At 40.9% G+C, this 23415-nt stretch overlaps 1 protein-coding gene across 1 annotated transcript in view; it reads left to right on the top strand.

The window, feature by feature from the left end:
• SLC25A21 (solute carrier family 25 member 21) overlaps window positions 1-23415 on the top strand; it is a 497244-nt gene that overhangs the window by 468214 nt on the left and 5615 nt on the right. The gene's annotated exons all lie outside the window — the stretch shown is intronic.

Below are 23415 nucleotides of genomic sequence, written 5' to 3'. Positions count from 1 at the left end.
CAACCAGCACTCTTCCAAACAAATTATCTATTAGATAGCACTTCCCACATCTAGATTATACTAGTAAATAAGTGATTCATTTATTAATCAGGACTCTGAAAACTATCTCTAAATCTTTAAATAAAAGATACATTTTGTTCATCATAGTTTTATAATTAATTTTTTATGTTGTTATAAGTTTTACCAAGCTGAGAACCTGTGACTAGAATACCTCATTTCCTCACTCCCATCCAAAGTATCCTACAGTAGGGAGTTTAGTGAAATATGATTTGTCATTATTTTATTTTATTTTCATTTATTTAGTTAGTTTTTTTGAAACAGTGTTTCACTGGAGCCTCCACCTCTTGGGCTCAAATGATCCTCCCACCTCAGACTCCTGAGTAGCTGGGACTACAGACATGCGCCACCACACTCAGCTAATTTTTTTATTTTTCTGTAGAAATTGGGATCTCCCTTTGTTGCCCAGGCTAGTCTTGAACTCCTGTGCTTCAGTGATCCTCCCTCCTCAGCCTTCCAAAGTGCTGGGATTATGGGCATGAGCAACCATGCCTGGCTTTCATTATTTTAAAAAGTGAAAGTTGAATAAATTCCACTGTAATCTTCTCTGTACAGTAGTGTTGCACCACTGAAGAATGCTAATGCATTGCTTTCTATATATTTGACTATTAACAATTTTAAATCACAAACTTCCTTTGACAGTGCTAACATGTGCCATGTGGCTCAGAATTTCATTTCCAAGCTTTAGCCTCCAAGCTAAAAGCACTGATTCCTTTGCCAAATGAATTCTGTATTAGATAGCACTTCCCATGCCCAGATTATACTAGTAAATATATACTAGATTTTACTAGTAAATAAGTGATTCATTTATTAATCAGGACCCCGATTTAATGATCTAGGCACTGGGGCTCCTTAGGTTGGCGGATGGGAGGAATGCTGTGCGTAAAATGTGGGGTCAACAGGTCTGAGTGTGACTCCTGGCTTTCAGTCATCATTGAACCCATATTTATTGAGTGTCTAACATGTGCCAAGCACCAGGAGATGCAATAATGAGAAGCTGTCCCAGCACTTACAAGGCAATGGAGGTAACAGACAAAAACAAGTAAACAAACAAACTCACATTTAGGAGCGGTAAAGGAGAAATTCCCCCAGTATAAACCTGATGGTCAGGGAAGGCTTCCCTGAGGAAGTGACATTTGAGCTGAAGAATGAGTTAGAAATTAGCAAGGGACAGCAAATGGGCAAAAACATTCCAGACACTGGAACATCTAGCGCAAAGGCTCTAGGAGAGAGAGAGCTGGGTACCTTGGATAAAATGAAAAATAGCCCAAGTGATGGAAGCAAAAAGGTGAAGGCAAGAATGTGGCTAGAGAGACACAAGGGGATCAGATCATACTGGCCCTTGTAGGCCACACTAAGGATTCTTATCTTCATCTAAGATTCTTATCTTCATCATTTGGAAGCTGACAAATGATTTTAAGCAGAGGAACAGCCTGATGACTCTGGTTGCAGTGATGACTCTGGATGGGGTGGGGATGGGAGGGGAAAGGCAGAATGTATGCATGGAAATGATTGCAATACAAAGTGGTGGGGTCTTGGACTATAGCGTCCATGGGGGAGACAGGGAGAAGTGGGCTGATTTGAGAAGTATTCCAAAGGCAGAATCTGCAGGATGTGGTGATGGACCGTATGTGCGTGTTGAGAAAAGTAGGGGGTTCAGAAGGATGCCTAGGTTTTTGGCTTGAGCAACTGAAACAATTGTGGCACCATTCACTGGGAAAGAAAACAACTGAAAGAGGAATGGGCTTATGGAGGAATATTATGGGCTCTGCCTGGAAACTCTGAGTCTAACTGCATTTGGGACTGCAAAGTGCCGACGTAAAGTCCGTTGGTTGGATGTGGGTCCTGTGGCTTGTGAGGAAAAAGCTGAGCTGGAGATAGATGTTTAGAAGTCATCGGTCTACCTCAATGAGAAGTGAAGTCTTGTCCCTTACTGGTGGAATGACCTTGAGCCCATCACTTCACTGCTCAGAGCTTCAGTTTTTTGAATCTGTAAATTGAAAAACAATGTTTTCCTATCTGATAAGATTGTTTTGAAGATTAAAACAAATAATATGCAAAGTAATTTGTGAATGTTAAGGTGGCATAAAAGTGTGAAGTGAGGTGGTCCCGATGATGTGATGAGGGAAGGAGTAGTGGAGCTCGTTAGTATGCAGAATTGCAGGAGGAATTTTTCCCCCGAACTATTCCTTGTGTACTTAAATGAACACTGGTGGGTGTTTTGTTTTGTTTTTTTCTTGGCCTAGAACAAAGTCATTGATTTTATGTGTTCTGTAATCTAAGCCTGATTCAAAACTGGGAAACCAGTATTCTTTAAATTTAAACCATAATAAATCAATCCTTTGTGAAGGGGAAGGTATGATAATCATTAAAACATGTTGAAGAACGTCATCAAGTTGTTATAAACCCTGATGAGGAGGTGGTGTTCCTTGAAGGCCTTATTTCGTCTTTGCTGTAGGCTGTCTCTGGCCATTCACTTTGGACAATTTGTTTACAGGGTTATTGTTTCAATTCCCTTACCCAGCAATTGGTCATTCTGTTGTTCCAAGGAAATCTGAGATTTCACGAACTCTGACTGGCATGGGATAATTCTAGATTTTTCTTTAATTTAAAAAAAATCTATAAATGTCTTACAGTGTTTTTCATCTTCAAAGTACTTGGTTTTACAAGAAACTGTTCATAATGTTTTTCTCTGGGGAGTGGAAATGGGGAATTGTGTGTGTGTGAGAGAGAGACAGAGACAGAGGCAGAGACAGAGAGAGATTAAGTGGGAGAAAGTGAGCAGCGGTGGAGGGAAAGTATTTATTCTTTATATTAATACCATTCTAAGCTGTGGAGAGCTTTTACATTTTGTATGCATTAACTTTATGATAGGAAGTAAATCACTGAAAAATGTAGCAGAACCTCATAAAATAGATCACCTAGTTTACATTTTCACATTTACTTAATTCTAAGGCTATGTTTGCGGACGTAAAATAGGAACTTAAAACAGTAAGCCGCCGGACGCAGTGGCTCACACCTGTAATCCCAGCACTTTGGGAGGCTGAGGCGGGTGGATCACGAGGTCAGGAGATTGAGACCATCCTGACTAACACAGTGAAGCCCTGTCTCTACTAAAAATACAAAAAAAAAAAATTAACCAGGCATGGTGGCGGGCGCCAGTAGTCCCAGCTACTTGGGAGGCTAAGGCAGGAAAATGGTGTGAACCCGGGAGGCGGAGCTTGCAGTGAGCCGAGATTGCACCCAGCCTGGGCGACAGAGCGAGATCCATCTCAAAAAAAAAATAACAGTAAGCCCCGGTAACTCAGGTCAGCTATCCAACCTTGAAGTTCTTGACGTTTTAACTTCAGATTAGTGATCTATGGTACATATATTTTTTAAGTTATCACAGAAAAATATCCCGACTTTCTGTGCCACTTTATGCTATTAAAATCATTTTTATAGACTCCATGATTTTGCCTGATCCTTGTCACAATAACTGCCATTTTCAGATAAGGAAACCTAACAGGAAGTTACGGCCCAGAGATGAGTTACTGAAGTAATTCACCTGAAGCCATATGACAGGGGTGGGGAAAGAACCAGAGACCGGAGCTCTTTCGACTGTATCATGTAATGCTTTCACTCTACATTTTACCTTGTTTTTTTTGTTTTTTTTTTTTGTTTTTTGGTTTTTTGGTTTTTTTTGAGACAGAGTCTCGCTCTGTTGCCCAGGCTGGAGTGCAGTGGCACTATCTTGGCTCACTGCAACCTCCGCCTCCCGGGTTCAAGCGATTCTCCTGCCTCAGCCTCCTGAGTAGCTGGGATTACAGGTGCGCACCAACATGCCTGGCTAATTTTTATATTTTTAGTAGAGACAGGGTTTCACCGTGTTGGTCAGGCTGCTCTCGAACTCCTGACCTCATGATCCACCCACCTCACCGTCCCAAAATGCTGGGATTACAGGCGTTAGCCACCACACCCAGTCTTACCTTGTATTTTGTCACACATAAATTATCTCTTTAAAAGTGGTTACTAAAATTTAAATAAATGAAGTGTCTGAAATGTCCAGATAACGTAACCGGATTCTCTGGATTCTCTTTCTGCCATGTTCAGACCCATAACCTGGTCCTCCCTTTCATATCCTCAGTCTGTAATCCATAGAAACACCGAATTATGAGACACGGCCCTGGAAGAACGGGTCATTACCAGTTTGAAAATGATGCCCTATGTTATGTTCTTTCAGATTTATTTTTAGGAGCTAGCTGTTCCTATTGAAGGGTGAATAAGTGACTACAATAGAGGAAAGACTGCTTTAGATATTGACTGACCATGGAATTCACTTAATGGAGGCATTCATTTACATCTTGTAGTAAATGGAATGGAGTGTCAGGATAAAGAATTATCCTTTCTCCCCAGAAACAGGCCATCACTTCTCGAAGTAAAGCACACTAGAAACAGATACTGATTAACTTAAATGCTGACATCTTTTTCTAATATCCATGGGAATAAACTCTCATTGCAAAAACAGTTTCTTTCATTACCATTCCAAGTTGGGGATGTTTAGAGTGTATTATTTGTGATGTTGACATGCAAATAAAAATCATTAAAATATTACATGTCATGAATAATTTTGTCTTCTAGTTCCATATTTACTTCTTTTCATATGTTTCCATAAATAAAATAATAGTGGAAACAGCTGTCTAAAGCTAATGGCTGTCAACAGTATTAAATGGTGCTTTCAGTTTGCATCCTAATTAAGGATGTTTGTAGGTTATTTTGCAAAAAACAATAGACCTTTTGTGTTGAATTTTGCCATGATATAAATTACATGTGTGGGTTAGAAATATTTTAAAAGAGAACAATTTTTCAAATGTTCAATCTTTCTTATTTAAGAAACCATTTAGACCTGTCCCTGTGGTCATTCACTACAGACAGCATTAAGTCAAACAGATTTATTTTCTTCCAAGGTAAATTCTGTAGAATGTCTGAGGGTGGTGCCAGACCCACTTCATTTTATCAGAAGAAATGTGGAAATGTGTTAGTTTCATGACTGAGAGCTACATCCTCCCCTAAGGTGTGCCCTGAGCTGAATGAAAAATGCACCTTTGGGTTCAAGGGGAGAACTTAGACAGAGCTGTTTATATTTTGAAAAGAAGAATCTCAATAGAATTAGAGCATAGTATGATTTAATTTATGACCATTTAATTTTCTGATTCTCTCTTACTCCGTCATTAGTCTTACCAGTCATCCGGTAATGGGAAGGGCAGGAACGTTAAAGTTTCATTAAGAACAACTCTCCTTTCTAGAAACCACTGGGGAAAAACTACAAGTACCTATTATCTATAAAATTCCAGGATATGTGACAATATTCTGTGGTAAAAAGGGGTATCTTTCATTGGCAGTTTGCACAGACTCCCTAGTGGGGATATGTAGCGGGGAGGGGGTATGGGAGAGGGCCGACAGCAGAGAGCCAGGGGTTCAAATACTTCCTTAAATAAATTTCAGGCCAGTCAGACACTCCCCAAGTGGATGGAAATGAGGTGCAAGTAGCTTTAGGTTCTCAGTGGGTCTATTCTATTCATTCATTCCAAAAGTATTCATGGTGCATCTACTGTATGTTGGGCACCCTCTTAGGAAGCATCAGCATTGCTCCTCCCTTAATGACGTTTACAGTCTAATAGAGGAGATAGGCAATAAACAAATCATTGCACAAGGAACAGAATCATTCCAATTGTGCTAAGTGCCATGCAAGATAACTATCAAGCTGTGAGAATTTATAAACAAGGATTCTAATCTAGACCCATGATGGGGCAGGGAGATGGTGTAGGGAAGTCTGTTTTCTTTTTTTTTTTTTTTTTTTTTTTTTTCGTAGAGACAGAATCTCCCTGTGTTGCCCAGACTGATCTCCAACTCCTGGGCTCAAGTGATCCTCCTGCCTCGGCCTACCAAAGTGCTGGGATTACAGGGATGAGCCACCGAACCTGGCTAGAAAGGTCTTTTTTGGAAACAATGTTTGGGCTTGGGCTGAAGGATGAGGACAAACCACGCCAACCTGAAGAGGTTGAATGAACCAGGCAGAAAGAACAGGAATGTGACTATCCTGAAGCAGAAAGAAACTCAGGGACCCCAGAGAAGATTAAGAATGAGTGTTGCTGGTGCATGGAGAACCAGTAGAGAAGGAGAAATGGAGGCTGCAGAGGTTAGCTTGACCAGAATGTTTTAGGCACATAATATAAAGGCAACTTACTCCCCTTAAATTATTTAACTGGGGGTTATATGGAACAGACATATTACGTAAGTGGAACTAAGTGGACATGGGAAAGTTTCATGTATGGAAGTTCACAGGTATAATCTCATTGAACTAGCTTGGTTCAAAGACTTCTTCTTGATTATCTCCCTACCTCCATGTTGAAGCATCTCAGTGTGCTCCCTCTGGTTTCTCAATCTCTAGAGTTTTGTTTTGGGAACCTGGCTTGCTAGTTTTCCTTGGGGTCAGTGCCTTTATTGAGTCAAGGAACAGAGAGAACACACTACAACAGAAACATCCTGCTGGGTTCCCAAGGAAATATATAAATACTTTCCTGTATTCTATATAATACTCAATACATAATTAATTCCTAGGTGGTATTATCTAACCATCTGAATATATAGGTATATACAATACATATTATATCTGTGAAATATATACAGGAGATGATATAATCAAGAGATAACTATTATGCCTAAACCATAATCCATTTTGACATTATATATATGTATATTTTATAATTTGAGCTAAGTGGGTAAAACCTTTAAAATTATTCTACATTTTACAATACTTTAAAGAACAGACAACTTAGAGGAAAAAAAGGAATTTTCATGGCTATTTTCTGAATGGCTACATTTAGATGCAGAGGTTTTAACAAGACTTTGATTTCATTCCAAAGCCCAGAGCCCTGCAAGGATAGGATCTTAGGAATACTCCACATTCCTTAAAGAATGCTTATCAGTTGAAGCATCTCATTTTAGTTAGTGACCTTCTGTGGAGTGGGGAGCTAGCATTTCCCTAAATTATCTCGCATGAAGAGAAAACAAACACTGTAATAGATTCCTCTGATAGCAGTGAAGTAAAAACAAATGTATTTTTTAATTAAGCTTCAATAGCAGATATTTCCACTGGGGACAAAATAGCAGGATACCATGACATCGGGAGGAAAATGTTTTTGTCAAAGTTTATGAACAAAACAACAAAAGAGAGCCAAGATTAGAAGGAATGAAAGGTGTATAGTGAGAGCTGACTCTACTTGTAAGCTGACTTGGACCTATTAGAGCTAACAATAGCTAAAATGCAAATTTCCTCTTAAAAAAAAGGCAGTTCACTCTCACTTAAGCTGCCTCCTTGTTCAGTTACCAGGAGGCAACTATGATTCCAATGCACCACATCATTTTCATGACCACCATACCCAGCTGTGGGCAAGACAATGATGAGCTGCTATTATTTGCCTTGCGGTTGCTACCAGGTGCTTAACCAGTGTGTGTATCTGCCTCCTTTGTAATTTGCTTCTGAAACCTTGGTTCTTTGTTTATTATGTTTTATTAAAGGAAGCTAAGGCATTTATTACATACCTATGATGTGTCAGGCTCAGTAAATACACAAGAGGAGGGTGACATGGCATATCCCTTTTCTTTAGATATTTTGAACAAGTCTTCAAAAAGAGTGTGAGAGCCTGGTGCCTGTCTCCACTAACTCCTTTCAAAGGCCTGACCCTAGGCAATCTGACCCCAGGGCCCATGCTCTTAATCATTGTACTCTACATACTTCTTCAAATATGTGGACACATGACCCTTTGGGTCTTTCTTTCTTCAGAGTATACCCACAGCTGCCCATTCACTCTTCTGGTGACATGGCTTCCAGTCCTCTGAGCAGCCCATCTGTCCTACTATAGTGCATCACATTTGTCCATATCAATGTCAGATCTAAACAGAATACTGCAGTTTTTCATTGATCAAATGCAGAGTACACTAGGATCAACCATTCCTGTGACATGAACACACACCTTTCTTAAATGCAGCCAAAGACTGTGCACAAATAGATTGTGGGGGATTTGTTGGAAGAAGGGGATGGAAAGGAAGGGGGGAAGAATGTGTTTTATTTTTACATCAAGAAGTTGGTGTGGTCTGGGCACAGTGACTCATGCCTGTAATCCTCGCACTTTGGGAGGCTGTGGTAGGAGGATAGCTTGAGGTGGTATTGTATTAAATTTTGGTGGAACTTGGTGGGGTGTTCCAAGATGGCCGAATAGGAACAGCTCCAGTCTGCACTCCCATTGTGATCAACTCAGAAGATGGGTGATTTCTGCATTTCCAACTGAGGCACCTGGTTCATCTCATTGGGACTGGTTGGACAGTGGGTGCAGCCCACGGAGGGTGAACTGAAGCAGGACAGGGAGTCGCCTCACCCGGGAAGTGCAAGGGGTTGGGAGATTTCCCTTTCCTAGCCAAGGGAAGCCGTGACAGACTATCTGGAAAAACGGGGCACTCCCGCCCAAATACTGCACTTTTCCCAAGGTCTTAGCAACCTGCAGACAAGGTGATTCTCCCCCATTCCTGGCTCGGTGGGCCCCACGCCCACAAAGCCTTGCTCACTGTTAGTGCAGCAGTCTGAGATCGATCTGCAAGGTGGCAGCCTGGCTGGGGGAGGGACATCCACCATCGCTTAGGCTTGAGTAGGTAAACAAAGCGGCCAGGAAGCTTGAACTGGGTGGAGCCCACCACAGCTCAACAAGGCCTCCTGCCTCTAGACTCCACCTCTGTGGGCAAGGCATAGCTGAATAAAAGGCAGCAGACAACTTCTGCAGACTTAAATGTCCCTGTCTGACAGCTCTGAAAAGAGCAGTTGTTCTCCCAGCATGGCATTTGAGCTCTGAGAACAGACAGACTGCCTCCTCAAGTGGGTCCCTGATCCCTGTGTAGCCTAACTGGGAGACACCTCCCAGAAGGGACCCACAGACCCCTCATATAGGTGGCCACCCCTCTGGGTTGAAGCTTCCAGAGGAAGGACCAGGCAGCAATATTTGCTGTTCTGCAATATTTGCTGTTCTGCAGCCTCCACTGGTGATACCCAGGCAAACAGGGTCTGGAGTGGACCTCCAGCAAACTCCAACAGACCTGCAGCTGAGGGACCTGACTGTTAGAAGGAAAACTAACAAACAGAAAGGAATAGCATCAAAATTAAAAAAAAAAAAAAGGTCATCTACACCAAAACCCCATCTGTAGGTCACCAACATCAAAGACCAAAAGCAGATAAAACCACAAAGATGGGGAGAAACCAGATCAGAAAAGCAGAAAATTCTAAAAATCAGAGTGCTTCTACTCCTCCAAAAGATCGCAGCTCCTTGCCAGCAACAGAACAAAGCTGAACGGAGAATGAGTTTGATGAGTTGACAGAAGAGAAGTGGCTTCAGAAGGTCAGTAATAACAAACTTCTCTGAGCTAAACGAGGATATTCGAACCCATTGCAAGGAAGCTAAAAACCTTGAAAAAAGATTAGACGAATGGCTAACTAGAATAAACAGTGTAGAGAAGACCTTAAATGACCTGATGCAGCTGAAAACCATGGCACGAGAACTTCATGATGCATGCACAAGCTTCAATAGCCAATTCGATCAAGTGGAAGAAGGGGTATCAGTGACTGAAGATCAAATTAATGAAATTAAGTGAGAAGACCAGGTTAGAGAAAAAAAGAGTAAAAAGAAACGAACAAAGCCTCCAAGAAATATGGGACTATGTGAAAAGACCAAATTTACGTTTGATTGGTGTACCTGAAAGTGATGGGAAGAATGGAACCAAGTTGGAAAACACTCTTCACGATATTATTCAGGAGAACTTCCCCAACCTAGCAAGGCAGGCCAACATTCTAATTCAGGAAATACAGAGAACACCACAAAGATACTCCTCAAGAAGAGCAACCCCAAGACACATAATTGTCAGATTCACCAAGGTTGAAATGAAGGAAAAGGTGTTAAGGGCAGCCAGAGAGAAAGGTCAGGTTACCCAGAAAAGGAAGCCCATCATATTAACAGCAGATTTCTCGGCAGAAACCTACAAGCCAGAAGAGAGTGGGAGCCAATATTCAACATTCTTAAAGAAAGGAGTTTTCAACCCAGAATTTCATATCCAGCCAAACTAAGCTTCATAAGTGAAGGAGAAATAAAATACTTTACAGACAAGCAAATGCCAAGAGATTTTGTCACCACCAGGCCTGCCTTACAAGAGCTCCTGAAGGAAGCACTAAACGTGGAAAGAAACAACCGGTACCAGCCACTGCAAAAACATGCCAAATTGTAAAGACCATTGATGCTATGAAGAAACTGCATCAATTAATGGACAAAGTAGCCAGCTAACATCATAATGATAGGATCAAATTCACATATAACAATATTAACCTTAAATGTAAATGGACTAAATGCTCTAATTAAAAGACGCAGACTGGCAAATTGGATAAAGAGTCAAGATCCATCAGTGTGCTGTATTCAGGAGACCCATCTCACATGCAAAGATGCACATAGGCTCAAAATAAAGGGATGGAGGAAGATCTACCAAGCAAATGGAAAGCAAAAAAAAAAAAAAAAAAAAAAAAAAGTAGGGCTTGCAATCCTAGTCTCAGATAAAACAGACTTTGAACCAACAAAGATCAAAAGAGACAAAGAAGGCCATTACATAATGGTAAAGGGATCAATTCAACAAGAAGAGCTAAGTATCCTAAGTATATGTGCACCCAATACAGGAGCACCCAGATTCATAAAGCAAGTCCTTAGAGACCTACAAAGAGACTTAGACTCCCACAAAATAATAATGGGAGACTTTAACACCCCACTGTCAATATTAGACAGATCAACGAGACAGAAGGTTAACAAGCATATCCAGGACCTGAACTCAGCTCTGCAACAAGCAGACCTAATAGACATCTATAGAACTCTCCATCCTAAATCAACAGAATATACATTCTTCTCAGCACCACATCACACTTATTCTGTAGTTGACCACATAGTTGGAAGTAAAGCACTCCTCAGCAAATGTAAAGGAACAAAAATCACAACAAACTGTCTCTCAGACCACAGTGCAATCAAATTAGAACTCAGGATTAAGAAACTCACTAAAAACTGCACAAGTACATGGAAACTGAACAACTTGCTCCTGAGTGACTACTAGGTAAATAACGAAATGAAGGCAGAAATAAAGATGTTCTTTGAAACCAATGAGAACAAAGACACAACATACCAGAATCTCTGGGACACATTTAAAGCAGTGTGTACAGGGAAATTTATAGCACTAAATGCCCACAAGAGAAAGCAGGAAAGATCTAAAATCGACACCCTAACATCACAATTAAAAGAACGAGAGAATGAAGAGCAAACACATTCGAAAGCTAGCAGAAGGCAAGAAATAACTACAATCGGAGCAGAACTGAAGGAGATAGAGGTACAAAAAAACCCTTCAAAAAAACCAATGAATCCAGGAGCTCGTTTTTTGAAAAGATCAACAAAATAGATGTACGGCTAGCAAGACTAATAAAGAAGAAAAGAGAGAAGAATCAAATAGATGCAATAAAAAATGATAAAGGGGATATCAGCACCAATCCCACAGAAATACAAACTACCATCAGAGAATACTATAAACACCTCTACGCAAATAAACTAGAAAATCTAGAAGAAATGGATAAATTCCTGGACACATACACCCTCCCAAGACTAAACCAGGAAGAATTTGAATCTCTGAATAGACCAATAATAGGCTCTGAAATTGAGGCAGTAAGTAACAGCCTACCAACCAAAAAAAGTCCAGGACCAGGTGGATTCACAGCTGAATTCTACCAGAGGTACAAAGAGGAGCTGGTACCATTCCTTCTGAAACTATTCCAATCAATAGAAAAAGAGAGAATCCTCCCTAATGCATTTTATGAGGCCAGCATCATCCTGATACCAAAGCCTGGCAAAGACACAACAAAAAAAGAGAATTTCAGACCAGTATCCCTGATGAACATCGATGCAAAAATCCTCAATAAAATACTGGCAAACCGAATCCAGCAGCACATCAAAAAGTTTATCCACCATGATCAAGTCAGCTTCATCCCTGGGATGCAAGGCTGGTTCAACATATGCAAATCAATAAACATAATCCATCACATAAACAGAACTAACGACAAAAACCACATGATTATCTCAATAGATGCAGAAAAGGCCTTCGACAGAATTCAACAGCCCTTCATGCTAAACACTCTCAATAAACTAGGTATTGATGGAACGTATCTCAAAATAATAAGAACTATTTATGACAAACCCACAGCCAATATCATACTGAATGGGCAAAAACTGGAAGCATTCCCTTTGAAAACCGGCACAAGACAAGGATGCCCTCTGTCACCACTCCTGTTCAACATAGTGCTGGAAGTTCTGACCAGGGCAGTCAGGCAAGAGAAAGAAATAAAGGGTATTCAATTAGAAAATGAGGAAGTCAAATTGTCTCTGTTTGCAGATGACATGATTGTATATTTAGAAAACCCCATCGTCTCAGCCCAAAATCTCCTTAACCTGATAAGCAAATTCAGGAAAGTCTCAGGATACAAAATCAATGTGCAAAAATCACAAGCATTCCTATACTCCATTAACAGACAGAGAGCCAAATCATGAGAGAACTCCCATTTGCAATTGCTACAAAGAGAATAAAATACCTAGGAATCAAACTTACAAGGAATGTGAAGGACCTCTTCAAGGAGAACTACAAACCACTGCTCAACGAAATAAAAGAGGACACAAACAAATGGAAGCATATTCCATGCTCATGGATAGGAAGAATCAATATCGTGAAAATGGCCATACTGCCCAAAGTAATTTATAGATTCAATGCCATCCCCATCAAGCTACCAATGACTTTCTTCACACAATTGGAAAAAACTACTTTAAAATTCATATGGAACCGAAAAAGAGCCTGCATTGCCAAGACGATCCTAAGCCAAAAGAACAAAGCTGGAGACATCACGCTACCTGACTTCAAACTATACTACAAGGCTACAGTAACCCAAACAGCATGGTACTGGTACCAAAACAGAGATATAGACCAATGGAACAGAACAGAGGCCTCAGAAATAACACCACACATCTACAACCATCTGATCTTTGACAAACCTGACAAAAACAAGAAATGGGGAAAGGATTCCCTATTTAATAAATGGTGCGCTGGGAAAACAGGCTAGCCATATGTAGAAAGCTGAAACTGGATCCCTTCCTTATACCTTGTGCAAAAATTAATTCAAGATGGATTAAAGACTTACATGTTAGAACTAAAACCATATAAACCCTAGAAGAAAACCTAGGCAGTACCATTCAGGACACAGGCATGGGCAAGGACTGCATGACTAAAACACCAAAAGCAATGACAAGAAAAGCCAAAACTGACAAATGGGATCTAATTAAACTAAAGAGCTTCTGCACGGCAAAACAAACTACCATCAGAGAGAACAGGCAACCTACAGAATGGGAGAAAATTTTTGCAATCAACCCATCCGACAAAGGGCTAATATCCAGAATCTACAAAGAACTCAAACAAATTTACAAGAAAAAAACAACCCCATCAAAAAGTGGGCAAAGAATATGAATAGACACTTCTCAGAAGAAGACATCTATGCAGCCAACAGATACATGAAAAAATGCTCATCATCACTGGTCGTCAGAGAAATGCAAATCAAAACCACAGTGAGATACCATCTCACACCAGTTAGAATGGCAATCATTAAAAAGTCAGGAAACAGATGCTGGAAAGGATGTGGAGAAATAGGAACGCTTTTACACTGTTGGTGGGAGTGTAAATTAGTTCAACCATTGTGGAAGACAGTGGCGATTCCTCAACGATCTACAACTAGAATTACCATTTGACCCAGCCATCTTGTTACTGGGTATATACCTAAAGGATTATAAATCATGCTATTATAAAGACACATGCACACGTATGTTTATTGCAGCACTATTCACAATAGCAAAGACTTGGAACCAACCCAAATGTCCATCAATGATAGACTGGATTAAGAAAATGTGGCACATATACACCATGGAATACTATGCAGCCATAAAAAGGGATGAGTTCATGTCCTTTGCAGGGACGTGGTTGAAGCTGGAAACCATCATTCTGACCAAACTATCACAAGGACAGAAAACCAAACACCGCATGTTCTCACTCACAGGTGGGAATTGAACAATGAGATCACTTGGACACAGGGCGGGGAACATCACACACTGGGGCCTGTCAGGGGTTGGGGGGCTGGGGGAGGGATAGCATTAGGACAAATACCTAATGTAAATGATGAGTTGATGGGTGCAGCAAACCAACATGGCACATGTATACCTATGTATCAAACCTGCACATTGTGCACATGTACCCTAGAACTTAAAGTATAATAATAATTTAAAAAAAAATTTTGGTGGAACTTTTGTGGGGCTGATGGGTTTTTTATTCATTTAAAGACCAGCCTAGGCAACATAGTGAGACGCTGTCTCTCCAAAACATTTTTTTTTAATTAAAAAATTAGTTGAGCATGCTGGCTCACACCTGTAGTCCAGCTACTCGGGAAGCTGAGGTGGGAGGATCGCTTGAGCCCAGGAGGTTGTGGTTACAGTGTGCTAAGATTGCACCACTGCACTCCAGGCTGGGCGACAAAACAAGAGCCTGTCTTAAAAAAAATAATAAATAAAAATAAATAAATAAAAATAAAAAACTAGATATGTGATATGTATAAATCTTTATGATCAATTAAAATCCCTAGATTACATGAACTATAATCAAGTCATCTCCCTCATCTTAAACTTGTATAGTTGTCTAAATTCAAAATTTTACATTCACTATGCTTAAATTTAATCTTCTATGTTCAGTCTAGTGCTAAAGCCCATGATGATAATTTTTAATGTTGAGTCTCTCATCTGTCATCCTAGCTTCCCCTCCCTGCCTGTCATCAGCAGATCCATTGAGCAAGCCTTCCGCATTTTCTCCCATGTTCATCCAACCTTTCTTCAGGCTGCCATATGTTCACATCTTTCACAGCAGAGCCATTCTGTTCAGCCAGAGGAGAATCCCTCTAACCACGCTCTCATCCATCCTCCATTCAGTGCCTTGTTCAGCAGGATAAAGTGGGAAATTTTAAAGTGATTTTCTGAAATTAAGGTGTGCAAAATGATTCAAAAAAATGAAATTTTCAAAAATGTATTACTACAATAAATCTTCTGCAGTTCCTTCATGCATGAGCTTCATGTAGGTACCACCTCCGGCTTGCAGCCTTAAGGAAATGAAGGACTGCGTTGCAACCTCCACTTCACCTATTGTGATAGTGATGTGCTACAGAGGGCATGGGAATGAGTCACAGAATTGAGTTCTGCAAAGAAATACTTTTGTGATACCCCCAAAATCATGTAACTCCTTGTAGGACCACCCTATTTGGTGCAGTACCAGGAGGAATTAAAGGGTGACTTAATTGCAGAGATCAAAGAAAATGTGATTTGGGCTGGCATGAGGTGGGAAGATTCCAAGATTAGATTTTAATGCTGAGTTCCCTTAAATGAAAAGCCCTATTGCTGTCCTCTACTCAACCTTGCCTTTTGCAGAGAAGCAGGCTTCCTGCCCTGTGTCCCTCATCACCCCCACTCCTCACTGGCTGACAAATCCTGCTTTCTCATCTTCCTTAACCTCCTTCTGGCATATCGCTGGGTGAAATGCCTTCTTAAAGACCCCAGACCCTAATCACAAAGACCTCTGAGATGAGCGATGTTTCTGTTTATCAAGCTAGCAGCCAGCTGGCCAGCTAACGAAGCCAGGTGTCAGAGCCCATGCCAGGAAAGGTAAAAGGGGAGGCATATGCCTCTTTCAATGGACATATTTTATCTCCTCAAGTGCCATTGCCTTAAATTACTTATGCTGTCTTTAGCTCTTGGCTGTATAGTTTGGACTATATGGTTAAATTAGCTACAAATGTGTAGGGTGTTAACTGTTTTGAGTCATATGATCACGTTTCTGATGTTGAATTTTTAGAGGTTGTGGGACATCACAGCCGCCAGCGTTTTGGGATCACTTCTTAATGTCTCTTGTTAAGTCACAAAGAGTCTATAAATAATATGTTCTGTCAGAGAAACTCATTGATCTCCCTGAAGAGGGGCTGGTAAACACATCTCTTTAGCTGTGCACTCACAAAAAGATCACACAGTGTGATGGAAACAGCCAGAGAATTCTAGCAAGAAAACCTGGTGTTAATTCTCAATTCTAGTATTTACTAGTTAGCCATGTGTCTTTGGAAAACTTACACCTTCTCTCTGTCTCAGTTTTCTCATTTGTGAATGGAAATATTAATTTCAGCCTTAAAATGTTTGCAAGGGAATTAAACGATTTTTAAAACCTGCATGAATTGTTTTCCATATTATTATCACAGAATAAAGTCAATGCATGCAATATTCATTAATATTTCAGACTACTCAGCTCCAGTTTAGTTATATCACATGATTTATAAGAAAAATCAGAAAATATTTAGAGGAAAAGATCCATAGATGAGGAAATAATACATACCACTTATAAATAAATATTTAAAAAGAACTTTTTTTAAGTGTACTGGAAATAAAAGGCTATTGCAGTAACAGATTTTATTTTTATTTTTATTTTTAATTTTTCTAAAGACAGTCTCACTATATTGCCAAGGCTGGTCTCAAACTCCTGGCTTCAAGCTATCCTCCCGCCTTGGCCTCTCAAAGTCAATAACAGTTTTTAAATTCCAATGAATTACATCAAGAGTAGTTAACAGTTGCTTGCCCTTGCAATTGAGCAAAGTGTTGAAGTAAAATGGTTTAGGCTTATTGGTGAGGAACATCAATTAAGTAGAAGAAACAGTTCCTAATTGGTGACAGTTGGAGCTAATTATGGAATTAAGTTGGAAATTTTTAATAACATAATAGATTTTTCATCAATATTAATATTCATTTACATAATTTATATGTGATCCATTCAAAATACTTGACTTAGGCTAGGTGGCATTCTGAATTCACTCCTAGTCTTGTGATTCTGGGATTTTTATTTTCTGTCACTTAAGTCTTCTCTTGGCCTAAGAGGTGATCTCCTTGCATGTTGAATGAGGGTGCAGCCCTGAGAGGCAAGTGCCCATGTCTCTAAAACTGGTTGACATGTGGCAGTCTCAGAGTCACCAATACTTTGGCTTCTTCACTTCTAAATAATAGAACTTTAGCTCTCTTTTGACTAATTCAAGATTATATCCCTTTGTAAGGTAGGAAATTTCTGTATGGCTCAGGTACCTCGTCTGCTCTGGGATGTTGTGGGGCTTAAATATACAAAGGGCTTAACCCCGTACCTGACTCAGAGTGAGTGTCTTCTCATTCTCATCTTCTTCCTCCAGTTTTTAAAATAAATTAATGGAAAAAGGCAAAATGATACTCTAGGTCATGTGATTCTCAATTCAGAGAGCTAGCCATTCAGCTAATATGGTGACTCACTGTAATAGTATGTCTTCTGTTGACTTCCTTAACAGCCAACGACTGGCCAAGCTTTAAGAGGCAGAAGCTAGATATCATCTTACAGGACTCAGATAGTGAAATCCCAGGAGCAATTTCCTCCCCATACTGTATGTTTGCCCTCCATTTTTTTCACACCCCCACTTCAGTACTAATCACATTGAACTAGAATAGTTGCTTAGATGCCCACTCCCAGTCCCCTCTCTGGACCATTTACCTTCATATCCAACTCTAGCACCCAGTGTAGGAATGGACATATAAAGACACCCAATAAATATTTTTTGGCTGGATTCACAATGAATGAATCAGTCACAAGAAGCAATATGACATAATGGTTAAGAAACATAGGCTTGGGAGTCAGAAGGAGCTGGGCTCAAATCCAGGCTCCACCTCTTACAAGCAGTGTGATCTTGGACAACTGACTTAACTTTTTAAGTCTCATGTCCTTACCTGTAAAATGGTGTTATATGCCTAACTCATAGGGTTTGTTATATCATATATACATTTTGTATACACTTTTTGCACATGACATTGTGCCTGGTAATAAATATTATTAATAATAGCATTATTACTTATAACAGTATGAAAAAATACAAATATTATAACATGTATAGCAATTTTTGTTGCTATTTACTTTTGCTATTAATTTTCTTGTTATTTATTATTATGGTTATCAGCAGAAATGCTGTACTTGCTGCTAGCCAGTACACAATGACCCACTCAAACTATGAGATAGGTATCACTCAGATCAGGTGACCCCACTGATAGCCATTCTGGCTTTGGACTGAGCTAAGGATAGGATAGGTTGAACAGAGTTAATATCATTGCCTTCAGTTGTGTAGCCTTGAAGAAACAACCCCTGTTTCCACCAAGGAAAGCTTCAAAATGCTTCCCAACACATCCAGAGCCCCTTAGGGTCAATGATTAAGGTGAATCTTAGAGCATCAATTATCCAGCCCAAGGGTCCAAAGAGGGTGAATGATCAACTTAATTAAGCAGTGGTTCTCAGACTTTACCATCCATCAGAATAACTTGGAGGACTTGTTCAAATAGATTGCTGTAGCTGGGCTCCATTCCCAGATTCACTGGTCTGGGGTGGAACCTCAATTTTGATTTCTAATAAGTTCTCACATGGTGCTGATGGTGGTGGTGTGGGGAACACACTTTGAGAATCACAGAGTTCATGGATATGGTTGAGATGTGAGTAACTGGACTCCAGAGCAGGAATGTGTGTGGAAATCATTTCACTTAGGTGGATTGCCTGAGAACCCCTGTGGAAATTAGGGCTTCCTATTTTTAGCCTCTTTGTTTTCAACCCTGCACTGCCCTTTCCTTACTTCATAAACATATTGGTAGGGAAAATGGTCTCGTGAAATTGTTTTCAAGCTTTTACAAGCCTAATAAAATCAACAGACACACTCCCCAGGAAAGCTCATCTACACAGACACAGAAGCTGATATGGTTTGGCTTTGTGTCCCCACCCAAATCTCATCTTAAAGTTCCCATAATTCCCACATGTTGTAGGAGGGACCCAGTGGGAGATGGTTGAATCATGGAGGCAGGTTTTCCCATGCTGTTCTCGTGATAGTGAATGGGTTTCATGAAGGCTGATGGTTTTAAACACGGGAGTTTCTCTGCACAAGCTCTTTTTTTGGCCTGCTGCCATCCACGTAAGATGTGACTTGCTCTTCCTTGCCTTCCGCCATGATTGTGAGGCCTCCCCAACCATGTGGAACTGTAAGTCCAGTTAAACCTCTTTCTTTTGTAAATTGCCCAATCTCAGGTATGTCTTTATCAGCAGCGTGAAAACGGACTAATACAGAAGCATTGCTTCGAATTTCAGAAGGTTCTTAGACACCTCCCTCACCAACCCACCCACTAACTCTTAGGAGTATAAGAAGAAAAACTATGCCTTGAGGCAAAGTCTTGGGTTCACTCGGATGTAACAAAAAATCCCTTCTTATGCTTAACCTTTCAGTTAACTCATTTGTAAAATAGGAATAATAATAATAGTTCGTACCTCAAAAGTTGTGAAGATTAACAGATGTATTGCTTAGACATTTGCACTTAGCAGTATCTGGCACAAAATATGTACTTCAATCAATGTTTATTTTTATTAAAATTGTTACCTCTTCTGTGAGCTGGGGAAGGCATGTTTTAACCTGTAGTGAGGTGCTTGTGGGAAGAGAGGAGGCCAAGAGAACGGCTGGAAATGTAGGGTTCTGGGCTGCTGGAGGTGGGGCGGTAGGACCGAAGGCGGCAGGCAGCCGTCCTGATGCTGCCTGGGTGCTGCCCAGGGGCTTGCAAAGGCATCCACAGGGGTAACAGGGGTCTGGGTAGAGGGGACAGCCCCACTCAACTTGCTTTCTTCAGCTCCGAGCATCTTGGTTTATTTAGCACCTACAGTGTACTCTGCAAAACAGGTGACACAAAGAGGAGTAACACATGCTCCTATGCTGTGCAGACTCACAGCCCTGCAGGGAAGAGAGATACGTGCAAAAATACACTAAACACTAAGTGGGCCATAGCAAAGGTGAGGACTGTTGTTCAGACAGTATCTCAGGAGTAGAGGGGAGGATAAATCAATTTTGACAGGGGATCTGTAAAACTTTCTTGGGTTAGTGGGATTTAAGCAGGACCTTAAAGGGCAGTGAGATTGCTATAGGTGAATATGATGGAGAAGGACATTCTAGGCTGCAGGAATTGTTTGAAGAAAAGCGTGGAGTTGGGAAAGTGCTTGGTATATTTGAGTAATTATGAATTAACCAGTGTGACCATAGTATGGATTCGGGGTAGGTTGTAGAAGTGGAAGCTAGAAAGATAAGTTGGAAGCATATTGTGGGTGTGGGAAAGAAATCAATGGCCAAGTGAGGCAGTTCGTCTTTATTCTCTGCGCATCCAGGAAGTATGGAGGGTCTTTGAGTAGGGAGATACCAAAAGCAGATCTGTTTTTCTAAAAAGAGAACCCTGATATCACTGCAAAGAATAGATCCTAGCAGGCAGGAAGGAAGCAAGACTTGGTAAAGGTAACGGGAACTTGATCTAAAGCCAGAGAGGTGGCAGTGGCCAGGAGAGGATGAACGGGAGAGGCATCTGAGATGCTGCATTCATTCGAGGATGGCTAGCAGCATGTGACAAAGAAAGCAGAGGCGAGCTGAGACAGTTGTCCTCGCACACACAGGCCCAGCCTGGGATGCTGGATTCAAGCAGGCTGTGTGGTCAAGGAAGAAACTGCCTACTGGCCCAGAAGCTGGTGGTCAGTGATAGCCTCATGGCCATCCCAAGCAAATTCTTTTCCTCCCTAGAATGCCCACAGGGGTAGCAACTGACCATCTGCTTTGCCAGTGTGGAACATCAAAATCACTGATTCCTAGACTTGGGTCCTTATCTGGCAGCCTCAGGAGCCCTGGAGAGCTTTTTTAACAACTTGCAGGCACCTTCTTCTCACCCCCGAGATGGGTCTGCAGCGGGACCCAGGCATCTGTATTTTGTAAAATTGCCAGATGATTCTGAAGCACAGCTGGATTGGAGAACCACTGTGGGATCTTACTGTTGTGCTGGGAAATGTATAGAAAACAAAGGTGGGCCGGGCACGGTGGCTCATGGCTGTAATCCCAACACTTTGGGAGGCCAAGGCAGGCAAATCACCTGAGGTCAGGAGTTCGAGAGCAGCCTGGCCAATGTGGTGAAACCCCATCTCTACTGAAAATACAAAAATTTAGCTGGGCATGGTGGCACATGCCTGTAATCCCAGCTACTCAGGAGGCTGAGGCAGGAAAATCCACTGAACCGAGGAGGTGGAGGTTGCTGTGAGCCAAGATCCTGCCACTGCATTCCAGCCTGGGCAACAGAGTGAGACTCCATCTCAAATAAATAAATACAAACAAAGGTGGACACTTACTCCTGCTAGTGAACACTATGATATGATGGCCTGGAGACCTAACCTTTTGGTTTCCAATGCCATGTCTCAAGCACAATGACCATCATTGAGTCTCTTTGTTCACCTTCCATCCCCAACTCTGGTCCTCAGCAAACACATCAGCCAGTCTCCCAAACTTCCCAGAAGGACAACGTGTATACAAATCATCATTTCCATTCTTGTCCTTAATTGAAAAAGAAAGAGAGCTTGGCAATGTCACGGGGATTTCAAGAAAGCATCTTTTCACAGAATGTTTGCATCTTCAGAAAACAGGCTACATAATAATACTATTCATTTTCTGCCAGGTTTGTGCAACACTTATAACACTTTTACTTATTGTTTTTATTTCTCAGAAAAATGATACAATTTCGAGGTAAGATAGGTGTTAAAAACTTCCCTTGGATACACTGGGCTCTGGGTGATTCAGTGACTCATCAGAGGTCAGACAACCAGAGCTGGTCTAGAATTCACTGTCCTCCTGAGCTCCAGTTCTGTTTCTGTGCCATAATGGAGAGGAGTAACATAAAGGCATTTTTCTCTCCTTGTAAAAGAGAAAAAATGGGGGGAGAGGGAATTATTTAAACACACCTCACTCATACTGCAATCACTGCATTGTTTTTCCTGTTGAAACACCCTGTTGGTTTTCAAATCCCTTTAAACCTCCCCGGCACCTGTATGGCCCAGATCCAGGAATTATTACCAAACCCTTGCTTTTTATATTTAGCCACATAGGAGTTTCTGTGATGGTAACTGGCTCTTGGTTCAGTTGAAAATTTCAGAGCCCTCAGAAGTTTTCTTCTTTCATAGAGGCTGGAAGCATGTAATGCTTAGACCTGAATTTTCTTGTTTAACTGAAGCATGGTATGCTTCCCCTCTGGATAAAATAGTGTTGTGGCACAGCCCTATATTGTTCCTCTGTGATGATCCCTCTAAAATATTGATCAAAAGAGAGGGCAGGGAAAAGATAGGGTGGGGGGTCGGAGTCAGCAGCTTATAGTATGTGATATGACCTCTCTTCAGAGAACAGAAGACTGAAAACATAGAACTGAGGTTGGCAACATAATGAGAACTTCCCAGCAAATTCATTATAACAAATCATAATGTGAGCTCACAGGGCACAAAAATAGGCCAAAGGAAAGTGACTCCCACATAAGACCTAATTAAATACTTTGATGTCAGAAAGCAGTGCAGGGAGGGGTGGAAAATCAAATCAGACCAACGTGAAGGGCCTAAATTCTAACAGAAAGAAGAAATATTTCTCTTTTACTCACTCTCGCTCTCTCTTTCTCCTTTTCTTCCTTTGCCATGGAGGAAGAACAAGATTCCAAAACAATGGATTGTAAATTCTTCAGCCAATTAGTCCAGTGACTTACTACTGTTTATAATGCACAGAATGTCACAGGCTGTTTTGCAGCCGCCCCAAGTTGGTTTGTTAATAACAGGAAGCTAGCACTTCTCAGTACAGTGGATCAGCTACACGTGAAAATAAATGCAAAAAACCTGGCGGGGAATAGCAGCAGACCGCGAGTAGCCTTGATTTAATTTAACATTTGGGGGTCCACACACAAATGAGCATTTTAGTAGGCTTCATGGTGGAAGTTGCTGTCATTTGTAAAATATTCTGGCCAATTAGCTAATAGTGTGCTTGGATTTCTCCTGTTTTGATACAGTAATACTAAGTACATTGTGAAGCCCAATTATACAAATCATCCCCATATGCCATACCAGTCTTTCTTTATGAACTGTGTTTATAAATCCTGTGTGAGGAAATGTGTACTTCAGCAATTTAGACCATGTGTAAAAACATAGCCAATGGGATTGTCAAGAAAACAAGTTCCAGCCTAGGAAATCCTAATGTGTTCTGCTGGAATAACAGGAGGGTGCCGGGAGTGCAATGCTCTGCTTAAATACATATTGCTTTATAGTGTT

This window comes from Pan paniscus, chromosome 15 (genome assembly GCF_029289425.2).
Source record: "Pan paniscus chromosome 15, NHGRI_mPanPan1-v2.0_pri, whole genome shotgun sequence".
NCBI classification, from domain to species: Eukaryota; Metazoa; Chordata; class Mammalia; order Primates; family Hominidae; genus Pan; species Pan paniscus.
Note: the sequence above shows the minus strand (reverse complement) of the source record. Positions and strands in the feature narration are given on the sequence as shown.